This window comes from Zingiber officinale, chromosome 4B (assembly GCF_018446385.1).
Source record: "Zingiber officinale cultivar Zhangliang chromosome 4B, Zo_v1.1, whole genome shotgun sequence".
Taxonomy (NCBI): Eukaryota; Viridiplantae; Streptophyta; class Magnoliopsida; order Zingiberales; family Zingiberaceae; genus Zingiber; species Zingiber officinale.
In genome coordinates, this window is record NC_055993.1 from 122,897,710 (window position 1) to 122,916,152 (window position 18,443).

General features: G+C 48.8%; 1 protein-coding gene and 1 long non-coding RNA gene across 6 annotated transcripts in view; one reads left to right on the forward strand and one right to left on the reverse strand.

The window, feature by feature from the left end:
* LOC121976362 overlaps window positions 1-18,443 on the reverse strand; it is a 42,698-nt gene that overhangs the window by 6,021 nt on the left and 18,234 nt on the right. The window lies entirely within an intron of this gene.
* Window positions 4,750-4,971, forward strand: LOC121976363. The gene is made up of 2 exons (XR_006110608.1): window positions 4,750-4,813; window positions 4,889-4,971. It is a non-coding gene; the product is annotated as an uncharacterized LOC121976363 (long non-coding RNA).

Here is an 18,443-nt window from a genome sequence, read left to right on the forward strand (position 1 = left end):
GATAAAACAATTAGCAGTATACATCAATAAAAATTATATAGACAACAACAATAAAATATTACGAATATTCCTCTTCAAGATCCATAGCAAACCGGCATACTTGTGATTATATTATCTAGGAAGAGCAAAATTCTCCACATTATCCAATGGAAAATTAAGTTCTCCTATCTTTTCAAATATCCTAGATGATTTCCTATAGTAAGATACTTCAAGTGGTCCTCCTTGTTGGGACCAAATATGTAGCTAGAGGGGGGGGATAGCTAGGCGCGATCCTCGTGCTCTTCGTTGCTTGTTTCTTCAATGATATGCAGCGGAAATACAAAGACACAACACACACAATGATAACTCAAGGATTTACTTGGTATTCACCTCACAAGAGGTGACTAATCCAAAGATCCATACACTCACGCACCCTCCACTAGTAAAAACACTCCTTTATAGTAACTACCAAAGGCGGAGAAGCCCTACAAGTTCACACTACAAGAAGAAAGGGAACAAAATACAAGCCAAAAGCTTACAAGTTAGCACAAGAAAACCCTAGCCCTTCTTCTTCTTGCCGCCTCTTGACTTGGAAAAACCTCCAAGATCCTTCAAGAACTGGCGATCTGAACTTTGTGGAGAAGCTGTGGAGTTGCTGTGCTCGCTGGAGAAGAAGCCGTGGAAGTTCTACCGAAGGAATCGAACGCCTGCAGCTAAATATGATGTCAACGATCGGATCCCGATCGATTGGATTGCTCCCGATCGATTGGATTGCTCCCGATCGATCGGGGAGGCTTTGGATCGATCGGCTAATCGATCTAGAGCGCCTCTGTGCTCTCTGGAATTGCCTGGATCGATCGGCTGATCGATCCAGGGCTTATCGCGCACAAACAGCAGCTCCCAATCGATCCACTGATCGATTGGGACCTCTGGATCGATCGCCCGATCGATCCAGAGAGGTTCTGTTCGCGCGACACTTCTCCCCAATCGATCCACTGATCGATTAAGAGGATGCTTGTCGTGGGGACTCGCCCAATCGATCAACTGATCGATTGGGCATGAGCCAATCGATCGGCTGATCGATCCAGCTCATGATTTTTGCCCAAAACCAAGTCCAAACTCCCCTAAACCAACATCCGGTCAACCATAACCTGTTGGTACATCATGGCTAGCATCCGGCCACCCTAGACCTGTTAGGACTCTCTCACCAAGTGTCCAGTCAATCCTTTTGACCCACTTGGACTTATCTTCACCAGGTGTCCGATCAACCTTGATCCACCTGAATTTCCCGTGCCAAGTATCCGGTCAATCCCTTTGACCTACTTGGACTTCCCAACACCAGATGTCTGATCAAACTTGATCCATCTGGATTTCCTGTGCCTGGCTTCACTCACCAGGACTTTCAACTGCCTAGCTTCACTCACTAGGACTTTCCATCTGCCTGACTTCACTCACCAGGACTTTTAACTGCCTAGCTTCACTCACTAGGTCTTTCACCTGACTTCACTCACCAGGATTTTCCTTCTGCCTGGCTTCACTCACCAGGACTTTCACCTAGCTTCACTCACTAGGATTTTTCTTCTGTCTGACTTCACTCACCAGGACTTTCCTTCTGCCTGACTTCACTCACCAAGACTTTCACCTAGCTTCACTCACTAGGATTTTCCTTCTGCCTGGCTTCACTCACCAGGACTTTCACCTAGCTTCACTCACTAGGCTTTTCGAATCAAGTATCCAGTCAACCTTGACCTACTTGACTCTCCTTCATCATTTACCCACATGAACAATTGCCCCTGCAATCTTCATGTGTTGTCTATATGTATTGTCTCAATGTATTGTCAAACATTGAAACTCAAACATCAAGACTCGAGCTTGACTCAATTCAAGCTCAGTCAACTTAGTCAACCTTGACCTGGGAAATATTGCACCAACAATCTCCCCCTTTTTGATGTTTGACAATACCACATTTAAGTTAAGCTAATCCCATAGCCTCAACTCCCTTCATGCCATTAGGTAATGAAGACGTAAATTAAACTCTACATTCTTCCCCTAAGAGGGCAAACTCCCTCTTAGATAATGAAGGCCTAACTTAAACCCTTTCATTCTCCCCCTATTGGCACACATCAAATCCCTACATGCCTCATCTTTGGGCACATAACAAAAACAAACTCTTCTCCTGAAGAGTTACCATACGTTGTTCACAACTTCACTCGTTGTTCACAACATAATAACGAAGGTCTCATACCCTTCATTATTCTTAATGCCCATCCTTGAGCATATACCACTTGGTATATTCACTTGTTGCATACAACTTCACTCGTTGTCTGCACACACGATTCAAATGAAGGTCTCATACCCTTCATTATCATCAAATGCTCATTCATGAGCATATACCACTAAACAATGAAGATATCCACTCTCCATTGTAGTTGATCCTGTCCGAATCGCTGAACCAAGGGACACTGGGCACGCGGCACGCTCCTAATCGTTGGAGTGAACTTCCGGCTAGTCGAACGAAGCTGCGGCGATCCTGCACAAAAGTCTAGCCGGGAAGGGTTCCCGGCGACGACCCTCCGACGCTCAAGTCAGGTAAGTGGTGGAGAAAGTGGCTGCCAAATTTGTATTATGCATACCTTCGGCGAAGTAATAGCCTCTTTATATAGGATGTTGAAGGACCTGATGCACGTCTACCGAGGCACGTACGTGTCAGCAGCCCATACCATGGTATGCACCGGTCAGAGAGCTTACCTGACACCATGCTGCCACAGTCGAGCATGTTCTTTGATGTGACGGCAGGACCACCTGTTGTCAGACTAGAAGTATGGCATAGCCATACGACTTGACGGCTGTCAGCAGATATCCCCGTCTTTTACCCACTGTCTGACTGGGGTGCCCGGCCCGCCGAGCGGGCGATGAACGTCGTCCGGACGAGCTTGATTCTTTGCGCCGTCCGGGCGGCACTTCCTTCCGCTCGGTCCTTACGCACTGTTTTATTTGAGCGTCGGAACCCTGGTCCCTACCAGGGTGCCTTTTACTATCAGATTTCCCTTTCTTCTGAGTCCGGTCGGCTTGCCCTTTTCCGACGAACCACTAGATCCTTTGACCCACCCTCAGCGTTGACTCCTTATGGGATTCCGAATTTTTACTACCGGACCCTACCAGGGTGCCTTTTACTATCAGATTTCCCTTTCTTCTGAGTCCGGTCGGCTTGCCCTTTTCCGACGAACCACTAGATCCTTTGACCCACCCTCAGCGTTGACTCCTTATGGGATTCCGAATTTTTACTACCGGATCACTTGCCTTCCTATCGAGTCTAGTCGAAGGAGGCAATGTCCGACTGACTGGACCGCCGATCTGTCGAACAATGATCATTGCCTTAGGCCGCTCGACCATGCATAAGGATGCTCCTCCGAGCGGCGATATCTGTCCGTTCGGCGATACTTTGTCCGTGCCTTGTATTTTCTTGGAATCGATGTCCGTTGTTCTCCCACACTACCCATCACGTGCTCTGCGCACGGTAAGAGGAGCTCATTAAATGCGGCTAGTAACCGGCTGACACGTGGCGACCGTGCATTTGTCAGAGTATGGCGGTTGCGTCACTTCCGATGGGACAGCCGCCGTTTGAAACGGACGATCCGATGACAACCTCGATATCGATGACCTGGATCGGACGGTGGAGATCGTTTCCGGGCGGCGATATAAGACCCTTGACTCCGTTTCCGCCGCATTCCGTCTTCTTCGTTTCCAGATTCCTGTCACTCCTCCCTTCGCCGGCGCCTTCGTGCTCAGATTTTCCGACGATCGCTCGGCAACTTCCGATCATCTCCCGCGTTTGTAAGATCCTTTTTCTCGCTCCAGACGCATTCCTCTTTCTGTTAATCATCTTTGTCAGTCGGTTTTCTCCCATCGCTTGAACCATTTTCTTCTATCCTGCCTTCTGGCCTTTCGATCATGACCAGTACCTCGCAGTCAACCGGCGGTGTTCCGGGTCTTTGGTACTCGAACATGGAAAGTCGGTTCGACGAGGAAGACGCCATGCGACTTACTCGAGCATATGACCTACCGACCGACCACGAAATAGTGTTAGCCACGCCTTCCGATCGGCCTAATGATCCTCCGTCCGGCACTGTTGTCTTCTTTCGTGATCAATTCCTGGCCGGACTACGTTTTCCTCCTCACAAATTCTTCTTAGAAGTTTGCAACTATTTCCGCATTCCGCTCGGCCAAGTAGTTCCCAATTCTATTAGATTGCTGAGCGGAGTGGTAATTTTGTTCAAACTGAACGGCATTCCCTTAACCCCAAAAATCTTCCACTACTTCTACTATCCCAAGCAAGCCGAGTGGGGTACCTTTGTTTTCCAATCTAGGATAGGCTTCGTCCTTTTCGATAATATGCCGAGCTCCAACAAACACTGGAAGGAGCATTTTTTCTTCATACGCTTTCTCGAGCGGCCCACTTTCCGCACCAAGTGGCAGACGGCTATGCCTGCGCAACCGGAGCTCGGCAAGTTTAGAGGTGACGCAGACTATCTCCACGCGGCCGAACAGCTAGTCGGTCAGCGCTATCACATTGACAAGCTGCTTCTCCCAGGAGTACTGCATATATTCGGCTTGTCTTCTACACCAGCCGATCTGCCTTGTAGCATGAGTAAGCTTCCCTATCTCCCCTTTTATTTTGTTCTAACTGATTTATTCTCTGCTTCTGCAGCTGAGGTCATGTGGAAGGCCAGAGCCACCGAGAAGCTCAAACTGAAGGCCGCTCGGATTGAAGCGGTGACGAGCAAGGAGGCCGCCGAACGGAGTCTTGCTCCGGCTGATCCGGCCGGCGAAGAAGGTGAGGGGACGCCAACGGTCCCAGAAGCCCCGGACGCCCCCGCCCCTCCTGATGAGGGATCAGCCGGCGAAGAAGGTGAGGGGACGCCAACGGTCCCAGAAGCCCCGGACGCCCCCGCCCCTCCTGATGAGGCCATGGGCAATACAGAACCTGCGAGTGAAGCTGAAGTAGAGGGCCGTTCGGCCGATGATGTGCCGTTAGTCCGGAATCCGCACCCGCCTCTACACTTGATGAGCCGCAACTGGCAGGTGTAGATGCCAGGCTGTCCGGAGCGAGAGTACCCCTATCCTCGTGATTCTCAAGGCCGGCTTGGAAGTTCCGCCGTCCGGCCCTCGATGACTCGACGACGTCTCGGCGTTTAGGCGAGCTACCCACCTCTTCCGGGCCATCTCGGAGCGGGCGGCGGCGGAATCTACAAAACTGCTCGCGCCACCCTTGAGGCGTACATGGTCGACGCCGATCGGTAGGTGTTTCTGACGGATGATCACCCCGACGGGTCCTCTCGCGCAAGCTTGGATAGATGCTCGAGTCGAATAGCCAAGTTGACTCCCGGGCAGGATCTTTCTCATCCTTCCTTCCATGGTACCCCTCCTTCCTTTCTCTCATATTTGAAGTTTTAACCTGCTCGTGTTTGCTAGCAGAATGGGTGGAGCAGATCGCCATTAGCGATCGGTTAGCCGAAATGGAGGAGGAACTCAAGAAACAAAACGGCGGGGGATGCCAGGCGGTCGACGGCCGCTCTGGAGAAGGCCAAGAAATCGCTAGAAGCCGAGCGGAAACGAGCCTGTGCGAGCAAGGTCGTTCGGCTCGAAGCAATGATTAAACAACGAGACAAGGAGATCCGGACGGTGACCACTCGGAAGCAACAGCCATCAACGATATGGACCACATGAAGGTGGAGATCCGGGGGCTGGAGCAACGCATCAAGGACCTCGACGCTCTGCTGGCCACCGAAAAAGAGAGCCGCTCGGCTGACCTCCAAAGATTCGATGGGGACTTGAAGGATCTCCAAGCTGCTAGCGACGCTGCCCACGCCGCGCTCAAAGAATATCAAGAGGGGGAGTCGGCCCGCTCGGACGACGTGAGGAAGGCGTTCCTCCGCTCAGAAGACTTCGGAGAGAAGTTTACCGACAAGATATCCCTCACGTTCGAGGAGGCCATTAAGGCGGCGGTGGGCTATCTGAAGACCAAAGGTCATCTGCCTGCCGAGCTGACCATCCCCGACGAGGACCTGGCGAGCGTGATGGACAACATCCCTGACGCTCTTTTTGATTTTGATGTGTGAGGAGCGTTTCTGTTTAACTTCTTTTTGAATTCCCGCCGTTCGGCCCCGATTATCTGTGTAATGACCTTTTCGGCTTGCATATTAGACAATCTTCGGTTCCTTACTATTTTAGCGAGAAATTTTTCCCTCGTCCCAACTTTCAAGTGTTTCTTAAAACTCTTCCGCTCGGCACCATTGATGACGCTCGTTCACTTGTTCGCCTTTTTTAATTCTGATTTTCGCCTGGCTTCCCGCTCGGACATTTATAGACGTCGGCTCGTCTTCCGATCTTTATCGTCGGAGCTCGACGGCGCGGGTATTTATAGCCGGTCGGCGCGGCTCTCGATTTTTAACGACGGGGCTCGTCGACACGTCCGCTCGGATTATTTATAGACGCCGGCTCGTCTCTCGATATTTATCGTCGGAGCTCGACGGCGCGGTTTTTATAGCCGGTCGGCGCGGCTCTCGATTTTTAACGACGGGGCTCGTCGACACGTCCGCTCGGATTATTTATAGACGCCGGCTCGTCTCTCGATATTTATCGTCGGAGCTCGACGGCGCGGTTTTTATAGCCGGTCGGCTCTCGATTTTAACGACGGGGCTCGTCGACGCGTCCTCGCGGATTATATAGACGCCGGCTCGTCTCGATATTTATCGTGAGCTCGTAGCAGTTTTTATAGCCGTCAGCTCGATTTTAACGACGGGGCTCGTCGCTCGGATTATTTATAACGGCTCGTCTCTCGATATTTATCGTCGGAGCTCGACGGCGCGGTTTTTAGGTCGGCGCGGCTCTCGATTTTAACGACGGGGCTCGTCGCCGGATCGTTTATAGACGCCGGCTCGTCTCGATATTTATCGTCGGAGCTCGAACGGTCATGATCGGTGCGGCTCTCGATTTTTAACCGGGGCTCGTCGGCTCGGATTAATTATAGACGCCCGCTCGTCTCTCGATATTTATCGTCGGAGCTCGACGGCGGTTTTTATCGGCGCGGCTCTCGATTTTAACGACGGGGCTCGTCGGCCGTCCGCTCGGATTATTATAGACGCCGGCTCGTCTCGATATTTATCGTCGGAGCTCGACGCCGCGGTTATAGGTCGGCGCGGCTCTCGATTTTAACGACGGGGCTCGTCGGCGTGTCCGCTGAGACTACACACACGGCCTTCGTTCCAGGCACTAACCTCCCGCTATCACCCTGATCAGCGCAGGGTTTTGATTTTTCTTTCTGCCACCCTAGTATGCAACCCGGCCGAATAGCTCGGGGTCTTCAAGTTCGAACGATGCTCATATTCTATACGCCGCCCGGCCGAGCGGCCTGGGGTCTTCGAGTCCAAGCTCCCGGCTCAGATATGAACCTTACGGCCGAACGGTGAACCGTTCATCGGAGAATGCTCAATGTATTTTTATCTTTTTGCTTCCTGCATCGCAAGCACATAGGCGACGAAAAAGTATATACATTTATATTTAGCGCACCTGTCACCCAGCGCGGAGAACGTACTCCCGACCGAACGGCTCATGGTCTATTTCGTCGAGCATTTTGGCTCAGATAATTTACCTCCGTTCGAACGGTACGGGGCCCCCGATTTCGAGCGCTTGGCTCGACCCATATACCTCCGGTCGAGCGGCACGGGGCCTTCGTTTTTTTGATGATAATGCCTTATTTTCGCTCTTTTGACTTTTCATTTCTGCATTTTCAGTAATCAGTCGAAAAATGTACACATGGTGATTTATAGTGATACACCTTTCACCCCTTGGTAAAATTTGGAGGTGGTTCGCACTCACGGTCTATCTAAGCTGCCGTAGTCTTCATCCTCCGAATACGTCTGGCGAGCGTGAGCTTTCGATGATTTTGAAAGAACCGCCCATGGAGCTTCAAGCTTGCCGACGTCACCACCGGCTTGATCTTCTTCCACACAAGATCGCCGACCGGAATGATCGGGAGATACGCCGGTTGTAGTTTTGCTTCATCCACTGCCGGTGAACGGACGCCTGCCTCTCCTCTTCTACCAAGTCCACTCCATGTTTCTTCGTTCGGTGTTGTCATCATCGTAGCTCGGATCCGGGTTGACTCAACTCCAACTTCGACCGGGACAACCTCACCGCCATATACCAAATGGAACGGTGTGACTCTGTCCCTTCTTTCGGCGTCGTTCGGATGGCCCACAGACGCTCGGCACTTCATCCGCCAACTCCTCCCAAATGGTCGAGCCGAGCGAAGAATTTCCCAAAGGCGACTTCAGCTTGACCGTTGCTCCGAGGATAGGCCACGGATGTGAAATGTTGCTCAATCGTAGCTCTTGCACCAATCCTCTAACATCTTCCCTGTGAACTGCCGGACACTAGTCGGCAGGATGCCGAACCGGCAAATGATGTGTTGCCGATGAATTTTTAACCATTTGTTCAATAATCTTGCGGCTCGGCCTCCACCCACTTGGAGAAGTAATCCACCGCCACTAGTAAGAATTTCCTCTGCCCGGTCGCCATCGGAAATGGACCCACAATATCCATTCCCCATTGATCGAACGGACATGAGATGGTTGATGCCTTCATCTCCTCTGCCGGTCGGTGAGAGAAGTTGTGATACTTCTGGCATGAAAGGCAAGTAGATACTATCCGAGCGGCATCTGTTTGTAAAGTTGGCCAAAAGTATCCGGCTAAGAGGATCTTTTTGGCTAACGAGCGTCCTCCCGGATGACCTCCGCATGATCCTTGATGTACTTCCTGGAGGATGTAAGCTGAGTCCTCCGAGCTTACACATTTCAGCAGAGGACGCGAGAAAGCTTTCTTGTAAAGCTGATCTCCGATGAGTGTAAATCGACCGGCTCTTCTTCTGAGGAGCCGGGCTGCATATTCATCGGATGGTGTGGTGCCCGAACTGAGAAATTCTATAATAGGTGTCCTCCAGTCTCTTGGAAATGTGAGGCCTTGCATCCGGTCGACATGCGCCACCAGCAGCGTTTTTTCAATTGGTTGCTGAATGGCGACCGGTGTTATTGAGCTCGCGAGTTTGGCTAACTCATCGGCCGCCTGGTTCTCCGTTCGGGGAATCTTCTGAATAAGCACCTCTCGGAAAGTAGCTTTGAGTTTTTCAAAGGCCTCAGCGTAGAGCTTAAGCCGAACACAGTTGATTTCAAAGGTGTCGGAGAGTTGCTGAGCGGCTAACAGTGAATCCGAATAAAGTATCACCCGACCGGCCCCCACATGCCGAGCGGCCTGCAATCCGGCTATAAGGGCCTCGTACTCGGCTTCATTGTTAGTCGCTTTGTAATCTAGCCGGATGGATAAGTGCATCTTTTCCTCCTGAGGTGAGAGTAGTAATATTCCGATCCCACTTCCGAGCCGGGTGGAGGATCCATCCACATATATTCTCCACATAGCCTCCGGCTCTGTCTTTGCACTTGGTCACAAAATCAGCCAAGGATTGGGCTTTAATCGCCGGGGCTGATATTGGATGTCAAATTCACTTAATTCGTCGTCCACTTGATAAGCCGTCCGGACGCTCGGATTCAACAGCCCAGTGGACTGTTTGTTCGGACAATGATGGTGTGAGCCAAGAAATACGGTCGAAGCGGGCGGCTAGAACCAAAGCTAAGGCCAACTTCTCGAGCCCACGAGATTCAGCGTCTTTTAAAATGTGGCTTAGAAAATACACCGGCTGCTCCTCGCCGCTCGCCCTCACAAGTGCTGAGCCTACAGCATGCTCAGTTGACGACAGATACATATACAGTGACTCACCCACGATCGGCTTGGCCAGCACAGGCAGAGAATTTAGATATGTCTTCAACTCTTCAAATGCTTGGTCACACTCTTCATCCCACTGGAACTTAGTAGCCTTGCGCAGGATCTTGAAGAATGGCAGGCTCCGGTCGGCGGTTCTGGAGATGAATCTGGATAAAGCAATTATCCGACCGGTCAACCTTTGCACTTCTCTTGTATTTCTTGGGGGCGGCATGTCTTGCAGTGCTTTCACCTTGCTGGGATTTGCTTCGATTCCCCGCTCGGTCACTATATACCCCAAGAAACGCCCTCCTTTAGCTCCGAACAGGCACTTCTGGGGATTTAGCTTGACTCCATATTTGCGCAGCGTTCGGAAGGTTTCTTCTATATCCTTGAAAAGATCCACCGCTCGGACGGATTTGATAAGAATGTCGTCCACATAAACTTCCAGATTCCGCCCGATTTGCTCCTTGAACACCTTGTTCATCAAGCGTTGATAGGTGGCCCCGGCATTCTTCAATCCGAACGGCATCACTTTGTAGCAATATGTGCCGTCGGCCGTTACGAAGCTTACTTTTTCTTGATCTTCCCGGGCGAGCGGCACTTGATGATATCCTTGGTAGGCGTCAAGCATGCAAATTAATTCGCAGCCGGCCGTAGAGTCCACCAGCTGATCTATCCGGGGCAGAGGATAAAAGTCCTTGGGGCATGCTTTGTTTAGGTCTCGAAAGTCGATGCAGACCCTCCACTTGCCGCCCGGCTTGGAGACCAATACTACGTTGGACAGCCAGCTCGGGAACTGCACCTCGCGTATGTGGCCGGCCTTCAGGAGTTTTTCTACTTCCGCTCGGATGATGGCATTTTGTTCGGCACTGAAGTCCCTTTTTCTCTGCTTCACTGGCCGAGCGTCCGGTCGGACATGCAACTCATGCTGCGTCAGGCTTGGCGAAATTCCTCAACTCATGTGTCGACCAGACAAAGACATCATGATTTCGCTGGAGGCATTGGATCAGCTTCTCCTTCTGCTCTTCCTCCAGATCCGAGGCGATAAAAGTCGTGGCCTCCGGTTGGGTCGGATGGATCTGAACTTCCTCCTTTTCATCATAAATTAAAGCAGGAGGTTTCTCGGTTATGGCATTTACCTCGATTCGGGGCGCCTTCCGAGCGGAGCAAGCTTCTGCTCGGATCATCTCTATATAACACCGCCGAGCTGCTAGCTGATCTCCACTCACTTCTCCCACTTTGTCCTCCACGGGGAACTTTATCTTCTGGTGGAAGGTTGAGACAACCGCTCGGAATTCTCCGAGCGCCGGTCGTCCCAAAATGACGTTGTAGGATGATGGAGAGTCGACCACCACGAAGTTTATTGTCCTGGTCCTCCTGAGCGGCTCCTCTCCCAGTGAGGTGGCTAGCCGGATCTGTCCGACCGGCTGAACTTCGTTGCCAGTAAACCCGTAGAGCGGGGTCGTCATGGGCAGCAGCTCGGCTCGATCAATTTGCAGCTGATCGAACGCCTTCTTGAATATGATGTTGACCGAGCTCCCTGTGTCAACAAATATGCGGTGAATGGTATAATTTGCTACTACCGCTTTAATGAGCAGCGCGTCGTCGTGGGGCACTTCTACTCCTTCCAAGTCCTCGGGTCCGAAAGTGATTTTCGGTCCACTTGCCCGCTCTTGGCTACAGCCGACCGCGTGGATCTGCAGCTGTCGGACGCCCGCCTTTCTGGCTCGATTGGAGTCTCCTCCGGTCGGTCCGCCGGCAATAACGCTGATTTCGCCCCGGGAAGTATTGTTCCGGTTTTCCTCTTCCCGAGCGGACGGTCGTGACCGTTCTCTGGACGCCCGGCGATTCTCCTGCCTTGGAGATCGGTGCCGCTCGGGTGTCTGCTGATGTCGTCTCTCGGTGCGGGTCCGATCCGTTTCATGGGTCCTATGTCTCCTGTCGATGGGAGGAGATCGTCGTTCGGCTTTCCTGGGAACAGGATTGGATATAAAGGGAAGGCTTCGGCAATCCCTCGTGTTGTGCGTATCCGTCTGATGGAGGGTGCAGAACATAGGGGTCCACCTCTTCTTTGGCTTGGGCCGAGCGGCATCCACCTCTTGTACGTGAGATCTAGCATGGGGGGATCGGATTGCATCGGCCCTCGGTCCTCTAGGGGGTTGCTGAGCCGCTCGGCATGAGTAGATGCCCGCTCGGCTGGAGCTTCCTTTTTCCGAGCGGCTTGCGCTTCTTCCACATTTATATATTCGTTGGCTCGATGTAGCATGTGATCATAATCTTGGGGCGGCTTTCGGATGAGCGACCGGAAGAAGTCCCCATCCGCAAGGCCTTGTGTGAAGGCGTTCATCATCGTCTCCGAAGTGGCCGTTGGGATGTCCATCGCCACTTGGTTGAATCGCTGAATGTAAGCTCGAAGCGATTCTCTCGGCTCTTGCTTGATGGCGAACAGGCTGACACTTGTCTTTTGATATCGCCGACTACTGGCGAAGTGGTGGAGGAAGGCCGTTCGAAATTCCTTGAAGCTCGTGATGGATCCGTCCGGCAACCTCCGGAACCACCGTTGAGCCGATCCCGAGAGAGTGGTAAGAAAGACGCGGCATTTCACTCCATCGGTGTATTGATGGAGCGTGGCTGTGTTGTCAAACTTACCCAGATGGTCATCCGGGTCCGTTGTTCCATTGTACTCGCCTATCGTGAGGCACGTAGTGCTTGGGTAGAGGGTCTCGTAGAATAGCCTCAGGAATTGGCGATTGGTCGCTCGGAGATGAATCCCGTGAGCTTTCCTTTTCGTCATCTCGCCTTGGCATTTCGTCTCAAGAAGAGTCTCTATCTCTCGAGTGGTCCGGTGCGAAATAAGGCCGGTGGAATCGACGGTGGTGGAGGTGCTTCCGCTCGGCCACCCGACGCAGATGTTGCTTGTTGCTCGGCTCGCTCGGCATGCTTTTTGTTTTACTCCATGCGTTTATCTCGACCAGAGCGTCGAGTTCTTCCCTAGAAAGCGTCACCGTGTGTTGTCGTCCAGCCTCGTCCATTGTTTCTGATCGGATGCGGGACGTTCCTCCATGATCTATGATCCTGTCCGAATCGGCGAACCAAGGGACACTGGGCACGCGGCACGCTCCCAATCGTTGGAGTGAACTTCGGCTAGTCGAGCGAAGCTCGTGATCCTGCACAAAAGTCTAGCGGGAAGGGTTCCGTGACGACCCTCGACGCCAAGTCGGGTAAGTGGTGGAGAAAGTGGTCGCCAAATTTGTATTATGCATACCTTGGAAGTAATAGCCTCTTTATATAGGATGGAGAAGGACTGATGCACGTCTGGCGCGTCGTGTCGTGACCCATACCATGGTATGCCGGTCGAGAGCTTACGACACCATGCCGCCACAATCGAGCATGTTCTTTGATGTGATGGCGAGGACCACCTTGTCGGACTAAATATGGCATAGCCATACGACTTGAGTTGTCAACAGATATCCCGTCTTTACCTTTGATCATTTGGGGTGCGGCCAGCCGGCGGGCGATGAACGTCGTCCGGACGAGCTTGATTCTTTGCGCCGGCGGCACTTCCTTCCGCTCGGTCCTTACGCACTGTTTTATTTGAGCGTCGGAACCCTGGTCCCTACCAGGGTGCCTTTTACTATCAGATTTCCCTTTCTTCTGAGTCCGGTCGGCTTGCCCTTTTCCGACGAACCACTAGATCCTTTGACCCACCCTCAGCGTTGACTCCTTATGGGATTCCGAATTTTTACTACCGGACCCTACCAGGGTGCTTTTACTATCAGATTTCCCTTTCTTCTGAGTCCGGTCGGCTTGCCCTTTTCCGACGAACCACTAGATCCTTTGACCCACCCTCAGCGTTGACTTCTTATGGGATTCCGAATTTTTACTACCGGATCAGTAGTCAAATGCCCAACCTTGAGCATTTTCATGAAAGAAGGTTAACCACCTTCCAAGGTGTATGAAAATTAAATTTTTATGTCCTTAAAGAGTAACTCCCCCTAAAGACATGGTCGTGACTTCTGTCATTGCACCAACAATGACTTGGAATCCCTAAACCTTTAGGAAATCCAAAATTAGAGGTTTTAAGGTTCATAAATTCAATAATGAAACCAAACCTCAACCTAAACCTCTACTTAGTCTTCCTTAACCAATCCGTCCTTGCTTTCATCATGAAAACTCCCCCTAAATGTATACACATGTGTTTTGAGGGGTTAGGAGTGGTTACCTAGATTAAACATGGTTCAAAATGCTGAAATCAGGCTTTCCCAGCAAAAATCAGCATCCCCAATCGATTGGAGTTGGGTCTCAATCGATTGAACCCTGCTGAATCGATCCACTGATCGATTCAGACTGCTTGGATCGATCGGCTGATCAATCCAGCGAGCTTCTGCTCGCGAGAACTGCCTTCTCAATCGATCGCCCGATCGATTGAGGCACTCCAATCGATCAGGTGATCGATTGAAGCTCTGAAATTGCTGAAATTTCATTTCAGTCAATTTCAAAAATCCCTAGAAAATTCTACAAAATCCCAAAAATCGTGAAAATTGTTGTAGACATTATTTAGGGCATATATTATCATGGAAAAATAGTTTTCTAAGAAAATACATCATATTTTCAAAGATGGACACAAACTTGAAAACTTATAAAAAATTTAGTGTTTTTCTTCAAGTTTGTGTCTAACTCTTCAATGATGATCACTATCAAAAGATAGTCTTCATCAAGGTTTTCCAAAAGCATTTTAAAATGATTTTCAAAACCAATATCCAACCATGTTCCTTGGGCTCAATGCACATGACTTGTACATTAACTTTCCCAATGATTGGAAAACACATAACTATGTGTTTGATGAACTTAAAACTCACAAGAATGCACTAAATCAACATCTTGAGTTTTGTTCATCATCCTAACATCTCACTTGTATCTAATGTGTATGAAACCACATACAAGTCACCTTATAGTTCTTTGTGAGATGTAAATTTTTGGTTTTGCCCTAATCTAGGGATCATGCATATCTATCTAGGCATTTTTGATATTATGAACATCCACCAAAGATGTAATTTATTGATAAATGTCATTTGTCCTTAAATTGCAAGGAATTAAAATAATGCATGATAATGTTATGGCATACATCAAAAAGAAATAATTTTCAAAAGAAAATTTCCTATGACTATATGATGTATGTATGACATGACATGGTATTTTTGTGTTATTTTTCATAATAATCATGAGTGCAAAAATAAACATGATGTCATAGCATATGATGGGCAAACAAAGCATGGCAAATTAGCATGAATAAAATACCTAGGTTGTTTACCTAAGTATCCTTAAGCCTTAGCTAAAATAAGTTTTGAAACCTAGATTGCCCACTTTTTCCCAAGAAAATACCAATAATCCAATTTTGACATTTCTTTTGTTTTTCCTAATTTGTGCCAATTTAAATTAAATATATTCCTCAAATTTTGGCACAATCTATTCTTCCAAGAGAATAATCACTTTAAATTAAGGCTCAGATTGCCTTTAATCCCTTAGGAACATACCAAAATCCTAACTTGGTAGTTCTTACCACTTGATTTCTTGTGCCAATTAAAATCATCTCAAATTTTCCACATTATGACACATTTTACTCTTTAAAAGAGTAAACCATTAATTCTTCTTTATTTTCAAAGATTAACAATAACTTTGAAAATGCTCCCCGAGTGTCAACTTCATCAAAGTTGGGTTAATTACCCTTCTAATCGGAGTTGACACTCTCTAACCCATTTATGGGGTAGAGAAAATGCTCCTATGAACCCAAAATCTATTTGTGTTCCTTGGATGCTCTAGGTATTCACTAGGGATAACTTCCCTAGATATCTTCCTAGTGACCTTGTTAGGCTTCTTAGGGGCCTTGGTCACATTTTCTAGGTCAACCCTAGGGATTGCTTCCCTTGTGACCTTCCTAGTGACTTTCTTAGACTTCTTAGAAGTCTTAGTCACGTTTGTTGTTGCAAAAATACTTCTAGGGATAACTTCCCTTATATTTTTGACTTGACCACTAGGCCTAGGGTTTGTTCCATACCTATAAGGAACTCTATGGTAAGAAGGCACATCCTCTTTGGTTTTAGGTTTGTATCCCAAACCTCTATGACCCTTGTTGTCCTAAACCTAGATTTTGCTCATTTTGCCCTTTTAAGATATTTTCCATCCTTTTTAGGGTCTTTTCTAATTTATCAAGTCTTGACCTCAAGACTTGATTTTCCACCATTAAATCCTTAGTTTTTGGTTTTTCATTAACTCCATGAGCATTTTTGTTTCTAGACACATACCTAAAATTCTTTGTTTTCTTGCCTAGATTTTCATCTACCTTCCTAACCCTAGGTTTCGTAGTTTTAACATGTAGAGCCACATGTTTCTCTTTAAAGCTCTCATGCTTTCTATTCTTATGGTAAATAGCATTAAAATGATAAAAATTAGACCTAGCATGTTTTTTACCATTATTCAAGGGAGTAGGCTGAATAAATGATACCTTTCTCTTTACCTTGGAGGCTCCCCCTTGAGTTGTGCTTCCTCCATGAGCCTTGACTGCTTTCTTCCCCTTGAGACATTAGCTCCTATAATGTCCCTTTTTATTGCAAGAGAAGCACACAATGTGCTCCTTGCTCTTCTTTGTTCCGGAAGCGATCTCTTTGGGCTTCTCCTTACCCTTAGGTGTCACTTGGCTTTTTTTCTTGGCCAACTTGGGGCACTTGCTCTTATAATGCCCATGTTCCCTACATTCAAAACATATAATATGATTTTTATTTTTAATTGCAATATTTATACCTTCATGTGTAGGGATGACATCTTCCCTTTGGATCCGGAGGTAGAGGCTTCCTCTTGATCCGAAAATGATTTTCCTCCAATAGATTTGACTTGACTTGTGGAGGTGGAAGCTTCTTTATCCTCTTCTTCTCTTGACCCGGATGTGGAGGCTTCTTCTTGCTCCGGTGTCAATGATCTACACTCCCCCTCAATCCTAGAGGTGGAGGCTTCTTCTTCGGAAGTTGAGCATCTCTCAACTTCGGAGTCTTCCTCCTCTTGGTCTTGCTCCAATGAGTCACCCTCTTTGGATTCTTCTTGATCTTGTACAGTGGAGGGGATCTCATGAATTTTGTCAACTTGCTTCATAGCTCTTTGGCATCCTTGAATTCTCCAACTTTCTCCAAGATGTTGCTCGGCAATAAATTGACCAAAAGCTTGGTTACTTTGTCATTGACCTCACATCTTTGGATTTGTTCTTGGCTCCATTTGCTCCTCTTGAGTACTTTGCCCTTGGAATTCTTTGGAGCTTTGAAGCCTTCCATGAGAGCAAACCATTGCTTTATCTCCATCATAAGAAAATTCTCAATTCTTGATTTCCAAGAATTGAAGCTTGTAGATACATATGGTGGAGGCACCCTTGTGTCGAATCCAAGTCCGTCTTGAAATTCCATTGAAGTTGAGCTTGATAAAATCTTTGACTTGAAGAATTTTGCTCCAACTTCTTCACCCTCTAGCTCTTTTCCCTTTTCCGGCGATGATTCTGGTGAAGAGCGACCTCGCTCTGATATCACTTGTTGGGACCGATTACGTAGCTAGAGGGGGGGAGGGGGGGTGAATAGCTCGGCGCGATCCTCGTGCTCTTCGTTACTTGTTTCTTCAATGATATGCAGCGGAAATGCAAAGACACAACATACACAATGATAACTTAAGGATTTACTTGGTATCCACCTCACAAGAAGTGACTAGTCCAAGGATCCACACACTCACGCACCCTCCACTAGTAAAAACACTCCTTTATAGTAACTACCAAAGGCGGAGAAGCCCTACAAGTTTACACTACAAGAAGAAAGGGAACAAAATACAAGCCAAAAGCTTACAAGTTAGCACAAGAAAACCCTAACCCTAGATTTCTTCTTCTTGCCGACTCTTGACTTGGAAAAACCTCCAAGATCCTTCAAGAACTGGCAATCTGAACTTTGTGGAGAAGCTGTGGAGTTGCTATGCTCGTTGGAGAAGAAGCCGTGGAAGTTCTACCGAAGGAATCGAACGTCTGCAGCTAAATATGATGCCAACGATCGGATCCCGATCGATTGAATTGCTCCCGATCGATCGGGGAGGCTTTGGATCGATCGGCTAATCGATCTAGAGCGCCTCTGTGCTCTCTGGAATTGCCTGGATCGATCGGCTGATCGATCCAGGGCTTATCGCGCACAAACAGCAGCTCCCAATCGATCCACTGATCGATTGGGACCTCTGGATCGATCGCCCGATCGATCCAGAGAGGTTCTGTTCGCGCGACACTTCTCCCCAATCAATCCACTGATCGATTGGGAGGATGCTTGTTGTGGGGACTCGCCCAATCGATCAGCTGATCGATTGGGCATGAGCCAATTGATCGGCTGATCGATCCAGCTCATGGTTTTTGCTCAAAACCAAGTCCAAACTCCCCTAAACCAACATCCGGTCAACCATGACCTGTTGGTACATCATGGCTAGCATCCGGCCACCCTAGACCTGTTAGGACTCTCTCACCAAGTGTCCAGTCAATCCTTTTGACCCACTTGGACTTATCTTCACCAGGTGTCCGATCAACCTTGATCCACCTGAATTTCCCGTGCCAAGTATCCGGTCAATCCCTTTGACCTACTTGG